The sequence below is a fragment of the Panthera tigris genome, chromosome C1 (assembly GCF_018350195.1).
Source record: "Panthera tigris isolate Pti1 chromosome C1, P.tigris_Pti1_mat1.1, whole genome shotgun sequence".
Taxonomy (NCBI): Eukaryota; Metazoa; Chordata; class Mammalia; order Carnivora; family Felidae; genus Panthera; species Panthera tigris.
In genome coordinates this window covers 10252640-10273399 of record NC_056667.1, presented here as the reverse complement: position 1 = coordinate 10273399, position 20760 = coordinate 10252640, and the positions used below count along the sequence as shown (strand labels likewise).

The following is a 20760-nucleotide window of genomic DNA, read 5'->3' as shown; positions in this document are numbered from 1 at the left end:
CACCACCGCCACCATCATCATCACCGTCTGATTTAACCTCGGTTCCACTACTTAGTGCCCAAGCGACTGTAGGTAGGACATCTCAGTACGTGTATTTGTGCATTAGCTCCCTCATTCGTAACATGGGGATCACAATAATATTTGGCTCATGTGAAATGAGGTAATTTGTGTGGAGCATGTGACTCGGTGGCTGCGGGCCCAACGTCCCATCGTTTTTAGGCCCTGCCACCATCCCCATTCTAAGATGAGGCAGCCGAGGTTAAAGCGCTTGCAGAAAGGCAAAGATTAAAGGGGGGCTCTTAGCTGCAACCTTAGGCCATGTGCTCCACAGCAGCCCCGACGGCCGGGATCTGGAGCCCAGCAAGGAGTGTTAGAAGATGGGGAAGCAGGGAAGGGGAGGGGAGGAAGCCAGGAGAAAGTCTACTGAGGAACGGGATGTCACTGTAGGCCAGGGAGACCCTGGGAGACACGTGTCACACCTCTGAGCTGTCCCTCTGCAGTGTCAAGGAAGCTGGGGTGTTTATCTTCCTTCTGGCATTTGCCATGGCCACAGTTCTGGAGACTGGGAGTCCGAGATCAGGGTGCCAGGCAGGGCCGGGTTCAGTGAGGTCTCTCTCTCTGGCTTGCAGATGGCCACCTTCTTGCTGTGTCCTCCTTGTGCGCGTGTGTGAAGAGAGAGAGAGATCTCTGGTCTCTTCTTATGAGGGCACTAATCCCATCACGGGGGCCCCACCCTCATGACCTCATCTAACCGTAGTCAAAGACCCCACCTCCAAATATCGTCTGGGGTCTGGGAGTGAGGGGGGTGGGAGGGGTGAGGGCCTCAGCATGTGAATTCTGGGGAGACAGACATTTAGTCTATAACTGCCAACTCCATATAACAGAAACTACATGGATGAATCTCAAAAAATATTTTGCTGAATGGAAGAGACTGGGCACTAAAACCGTATCCTCTGTTTTGAAATGAGTTTCTAGGTTAAGGCAAAACTAATCTATGATGATAAAAATCAGAAAGGGGATGGGCCCTGTGGAGGATGGCTACTGACTGGAAAGGAGCCTGAAGGAACTTTCTGGGAAGGTGGAAATGTTCCAGATCGTGACTGGGGGGAAGGGTCCCGCAGATGTATACGTGCTCAAGGCTCACTGAACTGTGCGGTGAGACCTGTGCAGTCTAAGTGAATTCTACCTCTACAAAAATCAGCATTAAAAATAAACAATTAGGGCTACGGGAGGAGTGTTGTGAAGTTCAGGGAGAACAGAGACTTTGTGTCTGTGTGTGTGTATGTGTGTGTGCATGTATGTGCACATGTGAGCACGTGTATATGTGTATGCGTGTAAGCATGTGTGTATGCACATGTGAGTGTATGTAAGTGTGTATACATGTGAGTGCACGTGTGTGTGTTGTGCATGTATACATTTGCATGTGGGTACACGTGTATGTGAGCATGCACGTGTACGAATATGTATGTATGTATATGAGTGTATGTATGTGTGTGTGCACATATGTGTGCACATGTGTGTATATGTGTGAATGTATGTGTGTATACATGTGCACGTGTGTATATGTAAGTGTACGTATATATGTATGTGTGGGCATACATGTGTGAGTGCATGTATGTGTGTGAATGCATGTATCTATGTATGTGTGTGTGCATGTGTGAACGTATATATATGAATGTGTGTGCATGTGTGAATGCATGTATCTATGTATGTGTGTACATGCGTGAATGCATACATATGTCTGTGCATGCAAGTGTGAATGCATGTATATATGTATGCGTGTGCATGCATGTGTGAATGCATGTATATATGTACGTGTGTGCATGCATGCGTGAATGCATGTATATGTATGTGTGTGCATGTGTGAACATATGTATATATGTATGTGTGTGCATGCGTATGTGAACACATGCATGTGTGTATGCATGAATGCATGTATATGTGTGTGTGCATGCATGTGTGAATACATGCATATGTGTGTGCATGTGTGAATGCATGTATATACGTACTGTGTGCACGCATGCGTGAATGCATGTATATACGTATGTGCATGCATGTGTGAATGCATGTATATGTATGTGTGTGCATGTGTGAACGCATGTATATATGTATGCGTGTGCATGTGTATGTGAACGCATGCATGTGTGTATGCATGAATGCACGTATATATGTGTGTGCATGCATGTGTGAATACATGCATATGTGTGTGCATGCATGAGTGCATGTATATACCTGTGTGTACATGCATGAATGCATGTATATACGTATGTGTGTGCATGTGTGAACACATGTATATATGTGTGTGTGTGCATGCATGTGTGAATACATGCATATGTGTGTGCATGCATGAGTGCATGTATATACGTGTGTGTGCATCTGTGTCACGTATATGTGTGTATACACATCCACCTATACATACACATACATACACACACACACAGTTACCTGGAAAGAAACCACAACCAATCACAACGGTGTATCAAAGAGTCACAGGAAGGTGCACCCAAGCCCTCAGCAGGAGCCCTATATGTGTGTGTGCTGGCAGGGGAGGCCGAGGGGGGTGCTGCCAGGACCAGACATGTTTGCGTGTCTGGGTGAACAGCTTCCAGCCTGACAGACTGGTGTGATTAGGGTACCGACGCCCATGGAGTTGTATCAGGGAGCTCCCAGCTTTTCTCTCCTGTCTTGGTGAAAAAAAAAAACAACAAAAACTGCAGTTTCTCAGGGCAGCAGAATCGAACTGTGCCGTACATCTCACAATTTACGTAGTTGGTTTCATGTACTTTTGGCAGTCCCGTCACATTGCCAACAGTGACGAGAAAACGCTGTTTGCCTGCGAAGTCACAGGGGTGTGTCTGCTGCTCCCCCACCCTCCCCGCTGCTGTGAGGCTCACGCGAAGTCCAGGGTTGAGGATGTGGGGTGAGAGTTACGGTCTTTGATTTCAGCATGGTTCTGGGTGACCTTCCTCTGCACGCCAGCGTTTGAGTCTCCCGTCGTCTGCCACACCGTCCCTACCTGCCCTCCAAGCAGGGGCGTGGAATGTCCCGAGGCTTGAGTACAGATGTCGCCTCCATCACTACTGACAATATATACAATACACAAGCTAAGAAAGCTTGTTAAGCTTGGTTTTGGATAAGTCAACGAGTTTCACCATTTGTAAGACAGACCCCAAAATGCCCACCTCCGATGGCTACTCTCAGGGTTGAATGAGAAGCTATGGCCACGGCCAGTGCGCCAGGTGAGTGCTGTGGGCAGAGAGCTTGTCTCTACCGCACTCTCAAAATCACCGCCTGATCCAGCTGGGCTGGCCTGTCTTTATACGCTTTCTTCTTCAATGTACTCATTCAATCGTTCACCCATTCGTTCACGTATTCATTCCATCACTCAATGAATATTTATCGAACATTTATAATTACAAACTGTGTAAGACCCCTGAAGAAAAGGAGCATGATTTTCTGGTTGTGTAACTGCAGCGCTTGACTAAGGCTGTAGGGTCGGGGGGGCTTCCCTAAGAAGGGGGCACTTGAAGCCGAGATCTGAGCACGGGGAGGATAAGCATCCTGTATGTCTGCCCATTCCAGCCTCTGCGGCTTTGCCCAAAAAAGGAGGGCTTTGTCCTCTCTCCTTTCCACCAATTCCAGTCCTTTAAAGACCCAGCTCGATTTCTGTCCTCTCTGGGAGTCCCCTCCCAACAAGGCTGCCTGTGCCCGGCACCTGCTGAGGGGCCCTTTAGGAATTGGAGCCGGTCTCCCACAACCCACAAGTGAACAGAACGTGCTATCCTCTGTCTCAGTTGTGTGTCTCATCTCCCCAGCCTAACTATGAGCAGAGAGCAGTGGCTGTCCCCTCCACCTGCCTCTCAGATACCCTCCATGATGCTGGCCACCAAGAGGATAGAGACTATTTGCTGACTCAACCTCTGTGTGGACAAATGTCACATCACGAATGAATGATGTCAGCACCGGCTGCGCACAGAGGTGGGGTGGTATAATTAAGACCCTGACAGCCCTATCATTCACTGGCTAATTTGTTCTTTCAATGAGTCTTCCCTGGCTATAATCCATCAGGGGCTATTCTAGATGCAAGGGGATACATCAGGGAATCAAAGATCCTTCCTCTGGATGAACTTCGTGTCTGGCAGAGCCCAACACACAGCAATCAACATATAAATAATTTAATTCTATAATAGGACAGAAGATGATAAAAGCAGAAGGAAAACAAAACTTGGCCAGGTGATGGAGTTTGAGAGGTCACAGGGCAGAGGTTGTGGCGGCAAAAGGTGTTACAATTTTAAATAGGGAAGTCATGATAAGTTTCTCCGAGAAGATGACATTTGAGCACATTCTTGAAGTCAGACATGTGCTCACTTGGGAGAAAGTGTTCCAGATAGAGGGAATGGTCCGTGCAAAGGCCCTGACGCAGGAAACTGAAACTGCCTGGTCTGTGGGAGGACCAGCCAGACAAATGTGGTTAAAACTGAGTGATCAGGAGATATGGGAGTGGAGGTTGAGGAGGAGATAAGGCAAAGCAGGACCATGGAGGACCTGTGGGCCTCACAACATATTTGGCTTTCACTCCTGGTGAAACGGGTTTGTGTCCTAGCTCTGTTAGCTGTGGGAACCTGGGAGATCAGTTCAACCCTCCAAGCCTAGTGATCTCATTTGGACAACAGCAATGATACTGCTCCTGGTAACATCAACTCCACCACAGGTGGCTGTGGTGGGAATGACCTGAGATAAGGCTCTCAGTCCAATGATCGAAAGCCCATAACTCCCTAAACGGGACACAACTGTTCGCGTTTGTTATTATGGTGGCATTGCCATTTCTATGATCTCTATTAATTTTGGAAAGGGAAAGGCACTACCCTTTAGTGAACACCTTCTGTTATTCACAGTAGGTACCTTCCCTGAAATCCCAACTAAGCCACCTCCCGAGTCCTTGGGAGAAGAGGTCCGACCCCTCTTTTCATTGATGAGCAAACCAAGGTTCCGGAGAAGTGAAGTGACTGAGGGTCCGACAGCCAGTTGATGGTTCAGCAGGACTTTGAAGACTCACCACTTTGTACTCAACTGGAACAAGAGGTTAGGGAGCAGAACATAACTGCAGCATTAGAACGTTTCTGCCAATGACGCCCTCACTGACAAGAACGCCCTTTGTGTGAACAGAGTGCAGAGACCCAGGAGGGCCGTGTGGAGACCCATTCCTTGGAGATGCCGATGGGATTTCACATGGCTGTTCTTAGGAGTGTCCATCGTCTCCATTCTGTTCATAACTTAAACTCCAATTTTCTAGAGCTTTGCTGGAAGATTCTTGTTATCGGAGAATAGAAGCCATCATGAATTCTAAGTACCAGTACAGACCTCAATATTTAGATACTTCCCGAAGCTATTCTGGCCACACCATGGAAAGGAAGAGGGATGGCTTGGGCCTGGGTCCAGTATTTCTGCTCTTGTCCAGAAGGAAGAAATATTGGCATGTATGTATAACCAATTTAAAGGCTTTGCAGAATTTAGAAAAAAATATCTGTATGGAGTTAAATTTGAGCTCAACATAATGAATTGTTGGTACTGAATTCCGGTTTGATCTGATTGGATGTAGCTATTTCTCCCATGTCCTTTCCACACTTTTTTTTTTAATGGCAGAACTTACAAGGACATTTTAGAAAGCCTTAAAGTTTCTGATTTGCAAGGACATTTGAATTGGGGGGGGAGGGTTGACATGCCCCACAGGACGTGTATAAGCACCCAAGCTACCATATGTGCTCCCTCAACTGAATGCATGGGCCTTTATGAGCTCATTTATTAATCTGAACTCCTGAGCTAGCACCTCAAAGAGTCATGGAATGTTCTGGAATGTTCTGGAATCCATTCTGAAGAGCCTGAGCTGCAGTCTATCGCAGTAGAACACATTAGGAAGAACATCGTCTGAAGTTCATTTACAGGTGATCCACTATGAATCTGTGTAATAATTTATATTAACAAAGACCTAGAAACTTGAACACAACCGCAGGATGAAGAAACCTGCAAAATTTTGCCTTGACATGAGCCTGGACTTGTGTGTGGGCAGCAAACACCCAGCAACCACGTTCTCCCTAAATTGGAACAACAGCGCAAATCCACAGTGACCATCAATTCTGTATGGACTACACCTTGGACTTACACTGACAAATATATTGATCACATACACAACACACCCACACATGTATTGAATGCTTTTCTATCTGTGACTCCTCTTTCCGGTTGGTCAAATGGCTGATTCTTGAGCAGTCACACACCACTGATGTCCCCCATGGAAAAGGGCGAACCACAGCTGGGTCAGCCTGGTGTCTCAGCCCCCTACTCATTTGCTCATTTGCCAGATTCTGGGCACATAGTTGTGAGGTGGTCAGAAAAAGTCCCTTCCCTCATAGAAGTGGACCATCAAGTGGGGTTGAGGGGAGGAGACAGACAACAAACCAAAAATGGGTAAGTCCTGGGGTGATGTATACCATGCAGGAAAATACACTGGGTGAATGTCGCAGAGTCAAGGTAGAGGGGATAAAGGATAAAGACTTGCTGTTGTAGACAGTTGTCAGGGTAGACCTTTCTGATACATGACACTGGAGCAGAGTCCTGAAGATGCTTGGTGTTTGGGGAAGGGCCAGGAGCCCCATGTGGCCAAAACAGAGTGGGCAGGGGTGAGAGGAAGGGAGAGGAGGTCAGGGAGGTCATGAGGCTGTACAGACTTTTAGTCTGAGGGAGCTGAGAAGCCACCCTGTTCAAAACAGTCTCGCACTTAAGCTGAAATTTAAAAGACGGGATGGGTAAGAGGGGCGCAGTATAGGGTGTTAGTCAAGGGCGTGGAATCAGGCAGACTTAGGTCCGAATCCCAGCTCTGCCACCGACTAGCTGGGTGGCCTGGGACAGACCATGCAACATCTCTGAGTCTCAGTTTCATCACCTATAAAATGGGGCCCATAATGCCTCCCTCACCAGGGCCATTGCAAGGACCAAAGTAGATAGTGAATGTGGACCATCCGGTTCCAGGTTGGGTCCCCAGGGCTTGAGAGATGTCCCAGTGTTACTGCACTGTTGTTTTTATCCTTTAGAGGTTTGACTCTGGTCCCCAGCACCCCAGCTAGGGCTTATGATGTCATGGCAGGGCCTTTCCTGGGACTCTGTGGGGTGAAGATGTCATGGCAACTCTTGAGTTCACCAAGAACCTCCTTCTTGGTAAGCTGGCTCCCGGAGAAGCAAGGGAATACCACAGCTGGAGCTCTCACTCGGGAGATGAAGAAGACTACCCAGTTTTCTGGATGCCCTCAGCCATGGCAGGAGCTTCCTGCGGCTTTGGAAGACGTCGGGGCAGGCTCCATTTCCTGTAGCCTGACCCCAAAGATAAGCATTCAAATGCCGGGGGAGAACACGGGCCTGTCGTGGCCAACCCTTGTCCATCTGGGTTCAGGCTGGCCTTCGGTGAAGTCATGGACACAGGAATGACCCCTTTTGTCCCGCTTCAGGTCTGAACAGGGCACCTTCAGTCAGTCCCCAAAACCCACCTGGTCAGATATCTTCAAGGGCCAGAGGGAACTCCGGTTTGTTAAAGTGACACGGTTTTTCATGATGTGCTCCTAACAGCACTTTCCAACCTGCTGGAGAATGCCCAAAATCCAAAGCTAATGTAAGAAGGGCTTATATTAAACCAAAGCATATTTGTCAACCCAGAGATCAGGTTGGCAGTGGCTCAGCAAGCAACAGGGACCCGGAAATCTATCTGGTCCTTCTTTCCTCGGGCAAAGCAGCTGAGGAGTCTTTAGCAGGACCACCTGGAGGTTGGGCCAAAGACGTAAGAAATGAGAGTGGCTTGGAGGTGTTGGGAGAATGGTTTAGATGAGCAAAGGGGTCCTTCGCAATATAAACATCTTGAATATCTCCCTGGTGTTTGCCCTTACAAGGTCTCCCGTGTGTCTGTGACTTTTGGGACCATCATGTATAGGGCAAGTCGTGCACTGCACAATTCCAGAGGGCACCCTTTAAGTCTGCATCCATGCGAATGGTCCTCAACAGGACGTGCTGTGGTGGCTGTGAGCAGTGTGGGTGAACTTCGTCTTGCAGGCAAGGGGGCTCGCTTGGTGGGGAGCAGCGTATCTTGGTGAAAAGGGCCTGGACCATGACCTCAGACCTGCGCTTAAATCCCAACCCTCTTATTTGCCACAGACTCGCAATGAAGGGCCTAATTTCTCTCTGTCACAGCCATCTGATCTGCAAAACGAAGTAATTCACCTTCTGAGCTCCGCCACGGAGGGGATGAAATGAAACAAGGTATATGGACTTTAATAATCTTGAGGGTCCTCTCTGTGGAGCGTAATCCTGGTGCCATTACACACTCTGTGATGTGTGGACCCTCATTCCCTAGCAAAGACGGTTGAGATTTAGAGAGTTTAGGCAGCTTGCCCAAGGTGGTCACGTTAGTTGGGCCCCTTTCGATTCTGTCAGAAAGCCAACTCAAACTAGCTCAAGCAAAAGGTTGGATTTTGTTGTGTCAGGTCATAGAAGTGTTGCCTTCAGGCACCTCTGTATCTAGGTGCTCAACGTATGTGCCCAGCAGTCCAGCTTGCCCATCTACTCTGGGTTCTTTGGCTGTTGCCATGGTTGCCTTCATTCTCAGGCAGGGGCTCTTCCTGTGCAGACAAGGCTGGTGTGGCCAGTTTCTGGCTTATGTGGCCTTTTAGTGCCTGCCTTCTCCGAGAGAGAGAAAGTCCCTCCTTCACAACAGTTCCAGCCAAAGTCCCAGGAGACGGCTTTGACTGGCCAGGCCTGGGTCACAGGCTCACTTCTGGAGCCGGGGTGTAGGAATCAGGCCACGGGCAGCACATGGAGAGGAATTAGATTCCAAAGGGATAGGTCCACTGTGGTTCCACAGTGGATCCATGCAGGAAGGGGGTGTGAATCCAGCGGCGCCTTTGTGTCAATGAATGGCGTCTGCTAAATACACCCACCGTGTTACCGTTATCACCGTGACTACCTGCCTTGTGGGTAACTCAGGTCTTCAGAAGCTTGAATTTCTGGATAGCATTTGAAATTTTTCCTAAGAGGTTCTGTACCTACTAGGAGTGGCCCTATTTCTGTGCCAGAGGTGTTTTAACAGGAAAGCAAATTAACAGATGTGAACACACAAGAAAAAGTATAAAATGACTGTGATGCCAACTATTTCAGGATACCATCACATCGTGACCCTACGGGAAAAAAAAATGAGACTATACGCTATTTCCTTGTGTTTTACAGAGGAGGAAATAGAGAAGAAGTGTTTAAATAATTGGACCAACTGCAACCTGAGGTCTGTGTTCAGGCAAGGACGAAACCTAAGCTTCCCGATTCGCAGCCCAAAACTCGTCAATGGACAATGTTTCTCAAATTCTATTCCAAGGAACGCCAGGGTTCCAAAAAAGTGCATTGCTGGGGGCAGGTGATAAGCAGGCAGGGCCTTAGAATCTTCCAACCAGTTTCCATGGGACTAGCTCCTTGCCTTTTCTGCTTATAAAAATAATAATTTGTGCAAGTTTTTAAAAAATGTTTATTTATTTATTCTGAGAGAGAGAGAGAGAGAGAGAGAGAGAGCAGGGAAGGGGCAGAGACGGGGAGAGAGGGAGAATCCCAAGCAGGCCAGCAAAGAGCCCAATGCAGGGCTTGGACCCATGAACCGTGAGATCATGACCTGAGACGAAACCAAGAGTCGGACACTGAACCAACTGAGCCACCCAAGTGCCCCAATAATAATTTGTGCAAGTTTTGTGTGGAAAAAAGGTTTCACTGTTCTTAAGAGTTACAAAACCATTGCTGTAGACCAAGTAAGCCCCGAGACAAAGAAGCCCCGACCTATTTCATAGTCAGAAGTTGAACAGAGTCGGGGAATATAATCAGATGAGCTTCCACAGGGGAAATGCTTTTTCTACCAGAATCCTAAGGGGAACGTAAGGGACTAAAAGCTGAGCTTAGGCAATGGTCTAAGAATGTTCACATGGCCCACAGAAGGATGGTCTGCAATCTCTCAGAGACCCACCTCCCTCCTGGACCACACAGTAGAAATTCACCAGCGGTGAGGCTTTCGGCGTATTACATTTCTGGGCATAAGGATGTTACATAGATACTGTATGGCTGAATTTGAATGTAAGGCATCATCTGTTTTTAACCCTTTAGGGGCATCTGGACCAACTACAACCATACAGTGAGATTCTTCAGTTTGGTTTTCTTCCCTTGTTATGTACAGGAGAAAGATAGTAACAGAAATAAAATGCAAATACCTGCTTGGCGTGTATCACCAAAAACAAAGCTCTAGAAGGGCAGGATGCTGCCGACTGATGCTGGAAGTGTCTTATGCACTGTGTGGCCCTTTGCTCTGGGCCAGGCTAATACTGTAAGTCTTCTGCCTATGCTGTTGGAGGAAACGGAGGTCTCCTCCCCACTGGGCTTGTTACAGTGATCGTTCCCAGGGCAGTTCGCTGAGTAAACACAGATACACACGGATGTCCTTCGAAGCATACTCACATCAGATCTCATCGGAACACAGAATCTGAAACTCACCAGCCAGAGCCAAAACACCGGCTACAACTGAAGTTTAAAATAACAAAGGTAAAAGTATGGATTTGCCCAGTTTCTTCTTTGCTCGCTGTGGTCTGGTTGAATGGGTTCCTTCACTGATGAAATTCCTCAGAACTTTTGCTCTGCCAATACACATGGAGAATACCAAAGACAGACCTTCCGAATCCCAGTCACTGAGGTTTTAAAGACTCATTTTGCAAAGTGATGACACTGGTTTTAGAGAATTAGCCTGAGATCCCCCAGTACCACACGCATATTCATTACTTTATTATATACACCTTCTCATTGGGAGGTCATTTCCCGCATCATAGGAAACCACCTGGAACATGGGTTGTCGCTGAAAAGCTCATTTGTAGCTGTTCATTTAGACGCTGGAGATGTCTAAGAGACCCTAAACCCAGCGCTCTACAGGGCAGTTAGGGGGTCCAAGGCCCACGTCAGCATTTTGAAAAGAGATACACACAGGAATTTTCTGGCTCAAAGGGCCTGGGAGACCCTTCTTGGAGAGTTACCATGCCCACCAGCACAATAAAGGTTGTGTGAAGTTTTGGATAAAGACACCTGTTCAGCCATATTCAACCCAGAAGTTTTCAAACTTGTAGATCGAATCTGCTTATAATCCAAAGACTACCGTCTGGGAAATGTGGGTTATGGACCATCTAATATCTCAGGATCACAGTTCTGTCACTGTCCTAATAGGATAACAAGACATATATCAGCTGGGCTTAGTAGGGTGTTTATAGGAAAGAACGTTTTACGTGCTAACCAGGGATATAGACATGTGTCACCTCTCACAGTGGCTCTCCTCGTGTTCTCCTAGGATGGAGATTTCAAAGCCAGGGTTGGAAGATAGATCATCTCAATTAATACTTTAAAACTCACGGGGAGCGCCTGTTTCGGATTCTGTGTCTCCCTCTCTCTCTGCCCCTCCCCTTCTTCCACTCTGCCTCTCTCTGTCTCTCAAAAATAAATAAATGTTAAAAAACAAAGAATGAAGACTACAGGATCAATTGTCCTTCCCCATATGCTTACTGAGCACTCAATATGGACGACTGGACTTCAACAACCAGCCGGGGGCGTTCAGACAAGAATTCCCAGGGGAACAGTTCCTGGGTGGGGAGGGGGTCATCACAAGCCTCCAACTGGCCATGATTTCTGCACACGCAGAAACCTGATCTTTATTTGTATTCACAGAAGAGTCCTGGTGATGTACTCTCCAAACACACGAGACATGGAGAGATGAACCAGAAGCTAATTTCATGACTTCCTGGTGGAAGAAAACCCTGACTTCAGCATTGGGGACAGCCCTTTGGCCTGCTTTACTTAGATCCAACCGCAGACAAGAAGTCGCTTGCAGAGTATACACTCAGAAGACAGGAGTCGGATCTCCTAACAAATTCCTCCCTCTCTCCAGGGAAGTCGGATTAATTGTCTAAAAAACAAGGCTTGCTCCCTAGAAAGTCTCATTTTCCTCACTCGGTGCTGATAAATTCTGACAAATTCCTAATCTCCAATTTCATTTTCCTTTTCTTTGCACAAGAGCACCAGAAAATTTACAACATGCTTCCGTAGGTACAATTTTCCATAGAATTCTAAGCAGAATTTTTTTTTATTGCTTGTGCGCTGACGGTAACAATAGCAGCCTGAGTGCTTACTATGTGCCCCACACACTGTAAAATACTGTAAGTTACGCTGTCTTCTTTAATCACCATAACAAGCCCGTGCAGCCCTAGACTTTACTGGTGGGGAAACCAAGACTCAGGGAGGTTAAGTAACTTTCCCTGGGATCATGCAGCTGTGTAGTTGTGAAGCTAAAGTCTAAACTCAGGCCTTCCCGACTTCTCATCCGCTCTACCTTCAGTAAGATTTTTCCAGGGTCTTATAAGGCTCACCTCTGTTGGAACCACAGGTCATTTGAATGGCTATGGGATAAACCCTAGTTCCATTAGCAACTCTGGATGGAACATCTCCTGTGATGGACATGTCTAGGGATGCCAAATCTGTATATGTAGTTCTCTAGCAGTTTCTGTTACAGATGATGACACTTCCTGATGGCCCCAAAGACTGGAACCACTCTTTAGGGTCCGCCTTACACAGCCCGTGCCTCGGGTGTCCGCGCAGTCTCCTGCTTTTGTGCCAGCCAGTAGGGAATAGCTTGCTTCACTGATGGGCATTTGAAGTGATGTGTTTCATGGACTCCCTGGCACTGTTTAAATGCACTGGATACTGAGAAGCCAAAGCTAGTTTCCCTAGGGACGTCTTCATTCACCTTTATGAGAAGGTGGAGGTCAATGGAAGCATCTTTCTTTCCGAATCAGCAGCGAGAGAAAGGTCAAGAGTCGTACTACAGTGCTTTGCTTTTCCGAACAGTCGCATGGACTCAGTAGCCAGATGCAATGGGCTTCAAAAAAAAAAAAAAAAAAAAAAAATCCCTTGCTTAAAGGCAAGGGGTTATCAGTTTAATAATACATGATGAGAATACCTAAGGGGCTATCATTTGTTTGTGTAAATGACAAATTTAAGCAATCATTTCTTTTTTTTTTATGTTTACTTTTGAGGGAGAGACAGACAGATTGTGAGCGAGAGAGGGGCAGAAAGAGAGAGAGGGAGACCCAGAATCCGAAGCAGGCTCCAGGCTCCGAGCTGTCAGCACAGAGCCCCACGTGGGGCTCGAACCCACAAACCCGCAAGATCGTGACCTGAGCCGAAGTCGGACGCTCCACCGACCGAGCCACCCAGGCGCCCCAGCAATCATTTCTTATATCACCGTCTAGGTGAATGCTTTCTACTTCACTGCTGAAATGTCACTGTGGCACGACTGGACTGTCACTCGATGCCGTGTCAAGAAGTCGCCCTCCAGTAACATTCGGGGATATTTCCTATCAAAGCAGAATCCATCAGTGTGCAGTCCTGCTCTGCAGACACGGCTGGAAGGAAGTGCAAATCGGTGACATCCCAGGGGCATCGGACACGGGACGGCACATAATCAGGTGGTGCCACACTGCTGACTCGGTCACGGGAATCCCCGCACGAGGCACTGCCGTATGTGCTGGCTCAGACCCGGGGCAGCGAATCCGCAAGCAGCCCGTCGCGTCCTCTGCCCCTTGGCTACGCTTTCTCTGGCATGTGTTGTGTCTCCCCCTGGCCTGCCCCCAGCCCTTGGAATCCGTCTTCGTTTCTTCCCCCCTTCCTCTTGTCAGACAGACTGAGGGGGACGCCAGTGACGTGCCTGGTGGCACGTGGGCACTCTTTGGAGGCGGGCACGCTTCGGAAGTAAGATTGTCGCCGTAGTGCGGGTTCTTCCAGCTCCAGATCCGGGGCAAGGACACAAGTGAAAAAGCGTTCACCGGGGAAGCAGGGCTAACACTGATAGGGAGGTGGGGAAGGGATCCGAGGGAGGGCAGACTGCCCACAAGTGTCTCCTAGCGTGGCACCCAGGTGGCTCCATCGGCGAAGCCTTCGACTCTTGATTTCGGCTCAGGTCGCGATCTCACGGTTCATGGGTCCCAGCCCCACGTCGGGCTCTGTGCTGACAGCGCAGACAGAGCCTGCTTGGGATTCTCTCTCTCCCTCTCTCTCTGCCCCCACCCTGCCTGCGCTCTCTATCAAAATAAATAAATTAACTGTAAGAAATTATAAAAAAAAAAAAAAAATGAGTCCTATTAAGCCTGCCACGTCGGATGGTGCCTGAAGATGAATCTTAGGGGAAGCTTCGGGAAATGGTGCAAAGCACAAGTTTCAGAATGATTCCGGCCAACTCCTGAGGCCCATGGGTTGATGGCTGCACTCCTCATTAGCACAGCTGGTCTTTGGGCGGTTCTGGTGGGAGAGGGGAGGAGAGAGGGAAGAGCCTTCATCAGCACAGAGATGCAGCCGGAAATCAACTGGAGCACCCAGAAAGGTCCGCAGGACACGGACAGGGCAGTGACTGTCTGTTTCTACCCGCTGTACTTGAGAGAGCAAATCTATCCAAGATCGTCCATTTTGCCTCCAAAACATTTCTTGGTCCTGTCCACTTCTCTGCCTTCTACGGCTGCCCTAGTCCTAGTGAGTCTTATCTCCTTAGTGTCTGGATTAACACAACAGCCTCTGGGCTGATTTTCCTCCTTTGACAAGTTTCAAAAAAATGTAGGGGACCATAAAATAGTTCCTGCATACTGGGAAAAACAAAGAGAATCATGTCGCGGCCCTATGTATCCACCACGGAGCTTTGCCGCATCTCGACACATCTTGCCTCCCTTCCTTCCTTAATGGCATTAAAGTTTTGTAGATGCAGCCGCAGCTCTCTGCGTGTTATTTCTTGATCTCCTTCTCCTCCAATCCTCCCAGGGGAGTCGAGGTTTATCACTGCCACGCTGGCTTCTCTATTTTTGCTGCCTGGGTATGTATCCTATACACGTAGGTATGGCACGTGTATATGAGGTGGCTTCCTTTTTTTTTTTTTTTTTTTCAAAATTACTAAATTGACATCATTCTGAAACTTTTTTTTTTTCTTCTGGGCATTACATTTTTGCAGCTGTATCCCCACTGATGCATGCAGCCCCCATTCAATCATTCTGACTGCTGTGTAGTATTACAGTGTGCAAAGGACACTGCGAATTTTCATCGGTTTTTCTGTTAGTGGGTTACAGACCCGCCCCTCTCCCCAAGCACTACAGAAAGGTTCCCCCCCCCCCCATTACGGATAGTGCTGCATTAAGTATTTTTTGGCTTTACCAGTTTCTTTATAAGCATGCGGGAATCTTTTTTGGGTATATTCCTAGAATTGGAAATGCTGAATCTTAGAATATATGCATCCACAGTGTTACTAAATATCGCCAAATTCCTCTCTAAATTGAACTAATCTGCTCTCCCACGGACAGCGTAGGTGGAGCTCTGTTTCTCTACCTCCTCACCAACTCTTAGTGTTGTCATTACTAATTTTTGCCAGTCTGGTCCAAAACATGTCATGACCTTGGACGTTACTCTTCCCTGGCTTTCTGCCCCTCCTGGAACATCTGGACAGATGGCCCCTGCCAGGGTTGACGGGGGTGGAGAAGCTCCCCTTGCTTCACCAGGCACTGCCCTGATGACTGGTGAGGTCTAACAGCCTTCTTCTGTGCTTATAGGCCATTCAGGTCTTTTGTGAATTTTCTATCTATACCCTTTATCTTCAATACTATCATATTATCCAGCTTCTTCTTACTAATTCATGTATTTTTTTCAATATTCTGGATGCTACCTGTTTGTTTGTTTGTTCGATGTGTAAGTACCACTCTGGTTTGTGTTTTTTACTTTGCGGTCACTTCTGTTTTCTAGATATTTTCAAGCGCAACACAGTCAGATTTACCATATTTTCTTAATCATTAGTACATTCTGAAGAAATGTCATAGGACATTTTCCCATATTGTCTCTTAAAGTTGAGTTTTCTCCACTTGGGGTTGATTTTTATGGATTGAGGTAAGGATCTAATTGATTTTTTTTTTTTTTTTTTTGCACGCAGAAAAATGGCAATCCCAGTTCTCCTTTTTTTTTTTTTTTTTTGTCAGTTTGTGCTTTTTCTCACTGATTTATAATGCCACCCCTATTGTGGATTAAGTTCTCATATACATATGGGATTGGGTCTGAGAGCTCTGTTTCATTCCATGGATAGATCTGTCTATCTTCGAGTCAATGTCAAACTGCCTTAATTCCTACAACTTTATAGTGTCTATTTAGGAGGGAAAGTCCCTTCCCCATACTGTTCTTTTTAAAAGTTATGTTGCCTCCTTGCTTTTCTACATAAATTTCCATAGGAAATTCTGTGGAATTTTCTGTGGAAAATTCCGTTAGGTTCATGATTAGAATGATATTCACCTTATATACTGATTTGGGAAAATTTCCATTTTATTTATTTTTTTTTTTATTAAAAAAAAATTTTTTTTAACGTTTATTTATTTTTGAGACAGAGAGAGACAGAGCATGAATGGGGGAGGGTCAGAGAGAGAGGGAGACACAGAATCGGAAGCAGGCTCCAGGCTCTGAGCCGTCAGCACAGAGCCCGACGCGGGGCTCGAACTCACGGACCGTGAGATCATGACCTGAGCCGAAGTCGGACGCTTAACCGACCAAGCCACCCAGGCGCCCCGAAAATTTCCATTTTAAAACATGGATTCTTTCCACTAATGAATATGGCCTATCATTTCCATTTCTCTGGGTCAATAAGTTATACGTTACTCCATAAAGGCTCATTTCTAGGCACCTTTAAGTTTTGATTGCTAGTGTATATGACATCTTTTGAAAACTATATTTTCTAATTGTTTTGGCTGATGTGTATACTGACTTTCGTATATCTGAGCTCATTCCCAGCAAAACTGCTTAATTCCCAACTTAGTTTTTATTAGTTGGTATGCACAGCCTTTGAGTTTTCTAGGTGGAAAATTAATTGTGTTTTTTTTTTTTCTTTCTAATTCTTGAATATTTGAGCACTTTTAGTTTAGGTCTCCTGATAAAAGCAGACAACATGTAGATTTCGTTTATTCATCAGGGAATCTGTCTCTTAAATGCTGGGATTAGTTTGTTTACATTGTTTGTGATTCTCGATAGAGTTGGATTTATTCACTGATACACTGGGATTTATTTTGCCCCTTATTTGTGCTCGTTGGATGTTGTGTGTGTTCATTTGACTCTTCCCCCTTTTCTTCCGTAGTACCTACTGTATTGACCGTTCCCTTTTAATCTAACATATTGCTGGGGCACCTGGGTGGCTCAGTCGGTTAGGCTCAGGTCACAGTCTCACAGTCTGTGAGTTTGAGCCCTGCGTGAGGCTCTGTGCTGACAGCTCAGAGCCCGGAGCCTGCTTCAGGTTCTGTGTCTCCCTCTCTCCCTGCCCTTCCCCTCCTCGTGCTCTATTTCTCAAAAATAATAAATGAAACGTTAAAAAAAATAAAGAGCTAGGAAGGATACACCCCATGGCTTATGGGCCTGGAGTCCTTCCGCAACATACGAATTTCAATACTCAGAAAATGCAGGCCCCAGCAAAAGTGGAAGAGTTTGCATAGAATGGTTAATTATAATCAAATCATTAGATTTCTCTCCTTGATAGGTCCCCACGAGGGTGTCATTCTTACCTTCTGCAAGTCCTGGCCCTAGGGACAGCTCCTTGAGAATTAGGTACCTGCCTGCCTTAACTAAAGTCAAGCAAACCCCTCCCCCAGCTCCCTAGGGAGGTGATACACTGAGCTGAGAGGTATGTAAGTAAAAGCGACACACAGAATCCACACATAGTAACAAATAATGGAATCTTAAAAAAACAAATTAATTTTCTTATTGTGAAAACAATATAATCACTTTCCAGGAGCCCTAAAAATAGAAAAAAGAAACCAATCATAATTTAAGACCTACCATAAGCCGGCGTAATCATTCTAGCGCATATATGTCTGGCTTTTAAAATCATATTGAGTTACAACCCAGAAATTCTTTGCTTAGGAACATGTCCTAGAGAAGAATGTAGAGGTGGGTCCCAGCTGCTACGGACCAGCCTGTTCACAGGAGCGCTGTTCAAATGGAAACACAAGCAGAGACCCAAATATCCATTGACGGGATGGACGCTCTTCAGGGCTGTCTCAATACCCACAACCATACGCAATGGCATGGGGCGAATGTTGCTAATACAATAAAGAGTGAACAAAGCAAGTCTAAAGCCACCATTTTTATGAAGCACAAAAACAAGCAAATCTAAGCAATGTTCGGACGCTCACACATGACTCCTAAAACGACGTAAAACAAACAGAAGAGACTGAGAAACAACATTCAAACAGAATTCTGCTGATTTGTGCAGTAATTACATACTGAGCACTTACTAAGTCCCGGCTCCCCTGATTGGTCTTCGTAGGCAGCGACTTATGCTGCACTCCAACTCTATGAGCTATTTACTACCGTCTAGAGATGAGGAAACCAAGATGCAGAAAGGGTAAGTGTGATGGATAACTTTATGTGTCAGCTTGACTGGGCCCTGGGATGCCCAGACGTTTGGTCAAGCATTATTCTGTGTGTTCCTGTGGGGGTGTTTTTGGACGAGCCTACTATTTAACTCAGTAGACCAAATAAAGGAGATTGCGCTCCTTAATTAGGGTGGGCCTCATCTAATCAGTTGAAGGCTTGAATAGAACAAAAAGGTTGACCATCCCCCTGAGTAAGAAAGAATTCCTCCTGCCCAACTGCCTTCAGACTGGAGCACTGGCTCTTCCCGAGTCTCCAGCTTGTCAACTCACTCTGTGGATCTTGGGACTTGTCTGTCTCCATAACTGCATGAGTCAATTCCTTATAATAATAATCTCTTTCTGGGTATATATACACACGTCTCATCGGTTCTGTTTCTCTGGAGCAGCCTGACTCACAGAGTAACGTGCCCAAATGTCACCCAGCGAGCAGGTGGTCAACAGGCCTGCCGGACTTTAGAGCCAGAATGCTTATCCACCCCAACCTGCCGCCTCTCCAACATAACCTAAAACCACTCTCATAGGACCTCTAAGATCCAAAAATAATTTTATGTGTCAAAACTCTATAATCTGAACGGACAGGCCTTCTGAAAACCTATATGATTCTGTTTAGATGCTTCATGAATCATACACTTTCTTCTTTGCTGGGCATATCACCAATTTCTAATGTCACATTTGGACTCCAACAGGCTCTTGTCCAATACAAAGTATTCTATATTCCTCCCTGGTTTCCTTCAGAGTAAAAGAAAGAATCTGCATTTCAAATCATTGTGTTTGTTGTTATGACAACTCGCAGCCTGGATCTGTTCTGAGCAGCAGTATGCAAAGTCCCGAGGTTGAAAGCATTTCATACGTGTAATTCAGGAGGTCTCGGAAAGAGGCAGTTCTCTTCACACACACTGCCATCCGCCCCATCCCACCACAGACAAAGAGGAAAACGTTTCTTAGCTCCCTTAATGCAAAAATATATGAAACATAAAGATTGCACAAAAAGCATACAATAAGAGAGGCTCTCCCAGCAGGGAAGCTGGGCACTGGTGCTTTGTTCCACACCCGACTTTGCAACACTGCGACAAAATGTCAGGCAACACAGAGCACAGCGGAACGTAATCCTCCAAAGGAATTCACTGAGGGTCCTTCAAGTCAACCCTCCTTAATCTTTTGCATATATAGACATCAATGACAACAGGTTTTCATTTGCGCAAGTGTGTCTGTACCACGGTTTGGGTTTTGTTGTCACCTGTCGCTATTATGGCTTTGGAGAGTTGTCAGTTTATTCTTTTGTGTTAAGTACCATCTGGTTAAGTAGCCATTGTTCTTCTCCCATTTGTAACATCTGAAACATTTAAACTGTTTCTAGTTTTTCCCTTCTTTCCCAGAGTAAACAGTTCTGCGGAGAACATCTTCACGGATGTCCGGTTAGGCATACCTGGGAGAACTCCTCTGAGATGTAGGACGAAATCGCCGGCACCTAATACGTGCACTTTTTCATTTTCACCCGATGATATAACCAAATCGCTCATCAAGGGAGTTATTCCAGCATATCCTTCCAACAGTAGTGCATGGAAGGCCCCATGTTCCCACCCCCTCAGCCGTGTGTGACCCAATCAGAGTGTAAGCTTTCCCCAGCGGGTGGCCGTGAAATGACACCTGTTGCTCCTGTAGTTCCCAGCCTACTAGTGTGGTTAAGTCTCTCCTGCCACGTGTAGCGATGTGGCCAGTTTTCATTTCTTTTCTTTTAAAAAAACTTTTTAAAATGTTTTTATCTATTTTTGAGAGAGAGAGAGACGGAGTACAAGCGAGGAGGGGCAGAGAGAGAGGGAGACACAGAATCGGAAGCAGGCTCCAGGCTCTGAGCTGTCAGCACAGAACCCGACGCGGGTTTGAACCCACGGACCTCTGCTGTCAGTGCAGAGCCCGACACGGGGCTCAAACTCACGGACCGTGAGATCACGACCTGAGCCAAAGTTGGATGCTTAACCGACTGAGCCACCCGGGCGCCCCTCATTTCTTTTCTCTTCTCTTTCTTCTGTTTTTGGTTGTTTGTCTTTTTCTTATTAATATCTTGAAAATTCTTTATGTATTCCAGATACTAATTCACTTATCTATTGCAAATATCTACTCCCAGTCTGTAGTTTGTCTTTTAACTTTTTTTTCACAAAGGCTGATAACTGAAATGAGCAAAATTTATTAATGTTTCATTCACCTGATGTTTGGAGGCGGG

The 20760-nt window shown here is 46.4% G+C and overlaps 1 long non-coding RNA gene across 1 annotated transcript; it reads left to right on the top strand.

The window, feature by feature from the left end:
- Positions 1-5772: 5772 nt before the first annotated feature.
- Positions 5773-12096, top strand: LOC122241123. Its single transcript, XR_006221104.1, has 4 exons — positions 5773-5942; positions 8197-8301; positions 10177-10608; positions 11773-12096. It is a non-coding gene; the product is annotated as an uncharacterized LOC122241123 (long non-coding RNA).
- Positions 12097-20760: the final 8664 nt, after the last annotated feature.